Raw genomic sequence first — 9,318 nt, 5'->3', positions numbered from 1 at the left:
CCAATAAGGCTATCAGCTGATTTCTCAACAAAAACACTACAAGTCAGAAGAAAATGGCAAAAAGTATTTCAAGCAATGAAAAATAAAGGCCTACAACAAAGACTACTCTACCCAGCAAGGCTCTCTTTCAAAATGGAAGGTAAAAGAAGGCGTTTCCCAGACAAAGGAAGACTAAAAGAATATATCTCCACCAAACCAGCATTTTAAGAGATGCTAAAGAGAATGCTTTAAGAGGGAAAAAAGAGAGAGAGGTAGAACACAGGTACAAAGGGAAAAAGTCACAATAAATAAATACTTGTCAATAGTAACATTAAATGTAAATGGATTAAATGCTCCAATCAAAAGACATAGGGTAGCTGAGTGTATATGAAAACATGACCCACATATATGCTGCCTACAAGAGACCCACCCAAGAACAAAAGATCTAACAGACTGAAAGTGAAGGGATGGAAAAAAAGTATTTCAAGCAAATGGATATGAAGAAAAAAAAAAGCTGGCATAACAATAGTTATATCAGACAAAATAGATTTCACAACAAAAGCCATAAAGAGAGATAAAGAAGGACATTTCATAATACTTAAGGGAACAATCCATCAAGAAGATTTAACCCTGGTAAACACATATGCACCTAACATAGGAGCACCCACATATATAAGAAAATCTTGGAAGACTAGAAGAAGGAACTCAACAGCAACACACTCATAGTAGGGAACTTTAACACTACATTGTCAACAATGAACAGACCTTCAAAGCAAAGAAACACCAAGGATATGAACGCATTGAACAACACTCTAGATCAAACGGTCTTAGTTGATATATATATATATATAGAACTTTTCTCCTGAAAGAAGAAAAATATACATTCTTTTCAAGTGCACATGACATTTCAAAAGATAGACCACATGGTAGGACACAAAACAAGCCTCGACAAATACAAGAAAATTGAAATTATATCAAGCATCTTCTCAGATTGCAATGGCTTGAAACTGGAAATCAACCTCAGAGAAAAAAATCAAAGACATCTAAACTCATGGAGAATGAATAACATGCTATTAAATAATGAATGGGTTAACAATGACATTAAGGAAGAAATCAAAAATTTCTGGAAACAAATAATAATGAACACATAACAGCCCCAAACCTATAGGACACAGCGAAAGTAGTCCTGAGAGGAAAGGTCATAGCAATACAGGCCTATCCGAAAGGGATAGAAGAATCTCTAAAAAAAAAATCTAACCCTACAGCTACAAGAACTAAAGGAACAACAACAAACAAAGCCCAGAGTGAGTAGAAAGAAGGAAATCATCAAGATCAGAGCAGAATTAAATGACATAGAAACTAAACAAACAATTCAAAAGATCAATAAAACCAAGAGCTTGTTCTTTGAAAAGATAAACAAAATCGACTAGCCTTTAGCCAGACTGATTAAGAAGAAAAGAGAAAGGACCCAGATAAAAAAATCAGAAATGAAACAGGAGAAATCACAACTGATACCACAGAAATACAAAGGATTGTAAGAAATTACTACAAACAACTATACAGCAAGAAATTTGGCAACTTAGATGAAATGGACAAATTCCTGGAATCATATAATCTTCCAAATCTGAATAAAGAAGAGGCAGAAAGCCTGAATAGACCAATAACAACTAGTGAAATCAAAGCAGTAATCAAAAAACTCCTGCCACACAAAAGCCCTGGACCAAATGGCTTCACAGGCAAATTTTACAAAATATTCCAGGAAGAACTAATTCTTATCCTTCTCAAAGTATTACAAAAAATCCAAGAAGAAGGAAGACTCCAAAACTTGTTCTATGAAGCCAGTATTACCTTAATTCCAAAACCAGGTCAAGACACAACAAAGAAGAAAACTACAGGCCAATATCACTGATAAACATAGATTCTAAAATCCTCAACAAAATATTGACAAACCGGATCAAGCAACACATTAAAAAGATCAAACACCACATGCAAGTGCGCTTCATTTCAGAGGTGCAAGGATGGTTTAATATTCACAAATCAATAAATGTAATACACCACCTAATCAAAATGAAAGACAAAAATCACATGGTCATATCAATAGATGCTGAGAAAACATTTGATAAAGTATAACACCAACTTATGATGAAAACACTCAGCAAAATGGGAATAGAGGGCGCATACCTCAACATAATAAAGGCCATATATGAGAAACCTGAAGCCAAAATGACACTCAATGGGAAAAAACTGAAAGCATGCCCCGTGAGATCAGGAGCAAGACAAGGATGTCCACTCTCTCCACTCCTATTCAACACAGTCTTGGAAGTTCTAGCCACAGAAATCAGACAAAAAAAGAAATAAAAGTCATCCAAAATGGAAAAGAGGATGTAAAACTGTCATTATTTGCAGATGACATGACAGTGTACATAGAAAACCCTATAGAATCTGCGAGAAAACTACTCAACATTATAAGTGAATTTGGCAAAATAGCAGAGTACAAAGTCAATATTCAGAAATCGAATGAATTTCTGTACATCAACAATAAAATATCAGGAATAGAAACTAGAAAAAAATCCCATTTACTCTAGCAACAAGAAAAATAAAGTACCTAGGAATAAACTTAACCTAAGAGGTAAAAGACCTGTACTTGGAAAACTAGATAACCCTGAAGAAAGAAATTAAGGAAGATACAAATAAATGGAAGCATATACCATGTTCATGGATCGGAAGAATAAACATCATTAACACTTCGAGTGCCATGCGTAATTCGAAATTTGGATCAACATGAGAAAAATTCATATCAGTATATAACCTGAGGTACAGAAAAAGAGAACAAAACATACATTGTTATTTATATTTAGAGCCATTGAAAAAAAGAGTCACTGGGAGCGACGCTGTCATTTTTAAGAAAATTTGTCAGCGTCGCTCACAGCAATGTTGGCACTCAAAGGGTTAAAATATCCATACTACCCAAAGCAATTTATAGATTCAACACAATCCCTATTAAAATATTAGTGACATATTTCACAGACCTAGAACCAATACTTTAAAAATTTATATGGAACCAAAAAAGACCTCGAATAGCCAGAGCAATCTTGAGGAAGAAGAACATAGTAGGAGGAATCACAATACTGGATATGAAACTATTCTACAAAGCCACCATAACAAAAATAGTCTGATACTGGCATAAGAACAGACCTAAAGATTAATAGAGCAGAATAGAGTCCAGAAATAAACCCAGGACTATATGGTCAACTAATATTTGACAAAGGGGGAAGAAACATAAAATGGAGTAAAAAAAGCCACTTCAACAAGTGGTGCTGAGAAAATCAGACAGGGACATGCAAAATAAAAATGAAACTAGACCACCAACTTACACCATACACTAAAATAAACTCAAGATGGATCAAAGACTTAAATGTAAGCCATGGCAGCATAAAAATCCTAGAGGAAAATATAGGCAGAAAAATTTCAGATATCCCACGTAGCAATATTTTCACTGATATATCTCCTAAGGAAAGAATAAACACATGGGACTATATCAAACTAAAAAGTATCTGGTCAGCAAAAGGAAACATCAGCAAGATGAAAAGGGAACCAACCATATGGGAAAACATATTTGCCAATGATACCTTAGACAAAGGATTCGTCGTCGGCAGCCGTCCGTCTCGAGAGATGATGGCGTAGCTTCTTGAGAGTCTATCTGCATCGCCGAGAATGGCTGTGCAGTCCGACTCGGGAGTGACAATCCCTGCCACACTTGTTACAGGTGAAGGCAGATGGCTGTTGTTGCTGCTGCTGACGCTGCTTCCGCCTCGATCTTTTCTGGACCGCCTCCTTGTTGCGCGCAGCCTCTGCACGTGACGTACCTTGCCTGACCGCGAGCCTCCAGGCTAGGCGGTCGTCTGCTTGAACTTCCCATGTGTTGAGATTGATGGAGCATTGTGTCATGTCCTTTTTGCAGATGTCTTTGAACCGCAGTTTTGGGCGCCCTCTCATCCTCTTGCCTTCTGCTAGCTCGCCGTAGAGGAGGTCTTTGGGGATACGGCCTGCATCCATTCTTTTGACATGGCCAAGCCACCTGAGGCGTCTCTCACTAAGAACTGCATGCAAACTGCTCATGTTGGCTCGCTTCAGCACCTCGGTGTTGGGAACCTTATCCTGCCAGGTGACATGCAGGACGCGTCGCAGGCACCTCATGTGGAAGCTGTTGAGTTTCCTTTCGTGCCTTGCGTAGGTGGTCCACGTCTCGCTGCCATAGAGGAGAGTGCTGAGTACGACTCTACAGCTAGAAGACGACCCAATTAAAAAATGGGCAAAGAACCTGAACAAATACTTCTCCAAAGAGGACATACAGAGGGTCCATAGGCATCTGAAAAAATGCTTAAACAGCACTAGCTATCAGAGAGATGCAAATTAAAGCCATAATGAAATCCCACTTCACACTGGTCAGAATGACCATCATCAACAAATCAACAAACAATAAGTGCTGGTGAGGATGTGGAGAAAAGGGAACCCTAGTGCACTGTTACTGGGAATGCAGACTGGTGCAGCCACTATGGAAAACACTATGGCATTTCCTCAAAAAACTAAAAATGGAGCTCCCTTTTGATCCAGCAATTCCATTGCTAGGATTATAGCTGAAAAATCCTGAAACACCAATTCAAAAGAACCTATGCACCTCTATGTTCATAGCAGCACTCTTCATAATAGCCAAGTACTGGAAACAGCGTAGGTGCCCATCTGTAGATTAGTTTATCAAAGAAGTGTGGTACATTTATACAATGGAATACTGTGCAGCGGAAAGAAAGGTGGAACTCCTACCATTTGCAACAACATGGATGGAACTGGAGAGTATTATACTCAGCGAAATAAGCCAGGCAGCAAAAGACAAATACCATATGATATCACCTAATACAGAACACTAATGAACAACACAAACAAATGAGCAAAACAGAACCAGAGGCAAGTAACCAGAAGCAGACTGACAGAGACCAGGGGAGAGGGGGGAGGGGAGGAAGGAGAAGGGGGGAAAGAAGGGGAAGGGTTTAATCAAGGAACTAGTATAAATCACCCATGGACATGGAAATGGGGTACTGGGGTGGGGATGGTTGGTGGAAGAAGGGGCGGGCAAGGCGGGGGAGCAATGGGAGAAAAAGTGAGACAACTGTATTAGAAAAACAATAAATAAAAATCTAAAAAAAAGAATATTTATAGGAATTGCATTGAATGTAGATTGCTTTGGGTAGTATGGACATTTTAATGATATTAATTCTTCCTATCCATGAACGTGCTATGTGTTTCCACTTACTTGTATCTTCTTTAATTTCTTTCTTCAGTGTCTTATAATTTTCTGAGTATAGGTCTTTTACATCCTTGGTTAGGTTTATTTCTAGCTATTTTATTCTTTTTGAAGCAGTTGTAAATGGGATTGTTTTCTTAATTTCCCTTTCTGTTAGTTCATTATTGACATATAGAAATACAACTGATTTCTGGATATTAATTTTGTATCCCGCTACTTTGCTGAATTCATTATCAGATGTAGTAGTTTCTTGGTGGAATCTTTGGGATTCTCTATGTATGGTATCATGTCATCTGCAAATAAAGACAGTTTTACTTCTCCTTTTCCAATATGGATGCCTTTTATTTCTTCTTCTTGTGTGATTGCTGTGGCTAGGACTTCCAGTACTATGTTGAATAAGAGAGGTGAAAGCAGGTTGTCCATTTTTTAAGATTCCATATATAAGTGAAATCATATGGCATTTGTCTTTCTCTATCTGACTTACATATTTCACTCTACATAATACCTTCTAGGTCCATCCATGTTGTTGCAAATAGCAAGACTTCAATTTTTTATGGTTGAGTCGTATTTCATTGTATATGTGCACCACTTTTTTTTTATCCATTCATTTATTGATAGACATGTAGGTTGCTTCCTTATCTTGCCTATTGTGGATAATGCTGCAATGAACATAGAAATGCATTTGTCTTTTCAAATTACTGTTTGGATTTTTTCAATGAATATGCAGAAGTGGGATTGCTGGGTCCTTATTTTTCTCTTGTTATAGACTTTATTTTAAAGCCCATTTTGTCTGACATAAGTATTGCTACCCCAGCTTTTAAAAAAAATTCCATTTTTATGAAATCTCTTTTTCCATTCTTTTATTTTTAGTCTCTGTGCCTTTTGATCTGAAGTGAGTCTCTTGTAGACAACGTATGTAAGGGGCTTATTTTATTATCAAGTTAGCCACTCAATGTTTTTTTATTTGAACATTTAATCCATTTGCATTTAGTGTAATTGTTGATAGATGTGTGGTTATTGCCATTTTATTATTAATATTTTTTACCTCTTTTTTTTTCCTTTTTCTCCTCCTCTTCCTTCTCTTTCTTTCTTTCTTTTTTTTTTTTTTTTGTTCTCCTAGAGGGCCCTTAACATTTCTTTTATTACTGGTTTGGTGGTGATGAACTCATTTAGCTTTTTCTTCTCTGGGAAGCTCTTTATCTGTCCTCCAATTCTAAATGGTAGCCTCACTGGGTAACATAATCTTGGTTGTAGGTTCTTGCTTTATCATCATTTGAATATTTTGTGCCAATCTCGTTTAGCCTTCAAAGAGTCTCTTGAGAAATTAATTGACAGTCTTATGGGAGCTCCCTTTTAGGTAACTGACTGCTTTTCTCTTGCTGCTTTTAGAAATCTCTCTTTGTCTTTAACTTCTGGCATTTTACTTTTGATGTGTCTTGGTGTGAGGTCTCTTTGGGTTCATCTTGTTTGGACTCTCTGCACTGCCTGGACTTTTATGTCTAATTCCTTTGCCAGGTTACAAAAGATTTCTGTCATTATTTTTTCTTTTTTTAAAAGTATATTTTATTGATTATGTTACAGTAGTCCCAACTTTTTGCCCTTTGCTCGCCTCTGCCCAGTACCCCCCTTCCCTCCAGCAATCCCACATCTCTTAGTTCATGTCCATGGATTGTGCATATGAGTTCCTTGGCTTCACCTTTTTCTATATTATTCTTAACTTTGTGTCTATTTTGTACCAACCAATTATGTTCCTTAATCCCTGCACCATTTCCCCATTTCTCACCCTTCTTCCTCCTAGCTGATAACCCTCCAAATGATCCCCATACTTATGATTCTGTTCCTATTCTGGTTTGCTTAGTTAAATTTTGTTTTTATTTTTTAGATTCAGTTGTTGATAGTTGTGAGTTTGCTGTCATTTTAATGTTCATAGTTTTGATCTTATTTTTCTTAAATAAGTCCCTTTAATATTTCATGTAATAACAGCTTGGTGATGATGAATGACTTTAGCTTTACCTTGTCTGGGAAGCACTTTTTCTGCCCATCCATTCTAAATGATAGCTTTGCTGGATAGAGTAATCTTGGTTGTAGGTCCTCACTTTTCATCCCTTTGAATACTTCTTGACAGTCCCTTCTTGCCTGCGAAGTTTCATTTGAGAAATCAGCCAATAGTCTTATAGGCACCCCTTTGTAGGTAACTCTCTGCTTTTCTCTTGCTGCTTTTAAGATTCTCTCTTTTTCTTTAACCTTTGGCATTTTCATGATGATGTGTCTCGGTGTGGTCCTCTTTGGGTCTAGCTTGTTTGGGACTCTGTGTTCCTGGACTTGTATGTCTAATTCCTTTGCCAAATTTGGGAAGTTTTCCTTCATTTTTTTTTAGGTAGAGCTGTCGTACCTGTTATGTTGCAAGGGGTGGAGCCTTAGGTATTCATCAGTATGGGTGACTTGTTTCACCACGTTGTAGCACTGTATGCAGGGGAGGGGTCTGAGAGAAAACAATGCCACTTGCTCAGCATGTGCCCCTTTTCCAGGCACTTCTCCCCCTTCCGCATGGGACTAGCGCCTCTCTAGCTGTTGTCCTAGCTGTGGTTCCCAAAGTGGGTGGATCTGCAGACATTCTAGGACTTTTGGGGCCCTTTAAACAAGTGGACTCTACTGAGAGACCAGCAGTTTTTTCCTCCGCCCCACCCCCCACTGGTTTACACAGTCAGAAGCAATGAGGCTTTATTTCCCCCGGTGCTGAAACCATGAGCGGTGCGGTCTGGCCTGGTGCTGGGAGCACTTCCCAGGTGTCCCTCCCTACTTCTTAAAATGTTTTACTGCGTTTTCTGCCAGCCTGCTGTTGCCGCTGCTGCCAAACTCCATCCTCTCCATTCCGGCTCCACCCTTCCTACCTGTCTGGATAAGTATTTCTTCTTTATATCTTTGTTTGTTGGACTCCCTTGCAGCTCAATTTTCTGGAACTTCTGGTTGTCTCTAGTTTTGAGGTAGTTGTATTTCTTCTTAGTTGTGGAGGGAAATGCAGCTTGTCTGTCTAGGCCTCCATCTTGACTGGAAGTCTCTGTCATTATTATTTCAAATAGTCTTTCAATTTCTTGCTTTCTCTCTTCTCCTTCTGGTATTTCTATGATGTGAATGTTTGTATACTTGATGTTATCCCAGAGGCCCCTTAAACTATCCTCATTTTGGAGGTTTTTTTTTGTTTGTTTGTTTGTTTTTTGCTATTTAACTTACATAGGGGGACAAATTTTAACATAATTCCTGTTGAGTTTGATTTTTTTTAGCTGTTTTAGATTTAAATGGGCATTCTGATTTCAAAACTGCAGTTAGTTTTCTTCTATCACATCAAGTTTTTCTGTACAGCTTATCTTAATGCCACCACTCTAGGTTGGATTGATCCTGGATTGAGGGAAGCACTAGTGCTTCCTATTGGCTGAGAGCAAACTTCCTTCAAGTGGGGAGGGGTGGGGGACAAGCTTAGAGACCAGTGACAGGTTCATACTTGTCTAGGCTATTCAGTTACACATGAGACAGTGTGGTGAGGGATTGTGTGCTGCTGTATATAGTGAATCATATTCTGAAGTGTAGTCTGAGTTTTTGTCTGTATACAAGGAGTTAGCAGAATTTATTTTTTAAATTTACATACGTACTTATTTCCTTTCCTTCAGATCATGTCTGCCTCTGTTATTTCTCATCACAAGTTCCTAAACAACCCTTCTTTGTTTTGTTCTATCTGTGGCAGTTTCACCATTCCCAGTCAAAAGACAAACATCAGTGCATTTGTCAGGGAAGCCTATTTTGTATATTTTAAAGTAAATCTTGGTGATACAGATAAGTCTTGGGTCCCTCACAAGGTGTGCAAGCAGTGTGTTGAGAGTTTACAGATCTTTTGCAAAGGGAACACGTGATAAATTGCCATTTGGTATACCTATGGTTTGGTGAGAGCCCAGAGATCATTCAAGTGACTGTTACTTTTGTATAGTGAAAACATCAGGACATAACAAGAAAAGTAAATGTGAAATAGAGTATTCTAGTCTACCATC

Source organism: Furipterus horrens, unplaced genomic scaffold (assembly GCF_987537825.1).
Source record: "Furipterus horrens unplaced genomic scaffold, mFurHor1.1.pri manual_scaffold_8, whole genome shotgun sequence".
NCBI lineage: Eukaryota > Metazoa > Chordata > Mammalia > Chiroptera > Furipteridae > Furipterus > Furipterus horrens.
The sequence above is the reverse complement of the archived record's forward strand: the minus strand, read 5'-3'. Positions refer to the sequence as shown.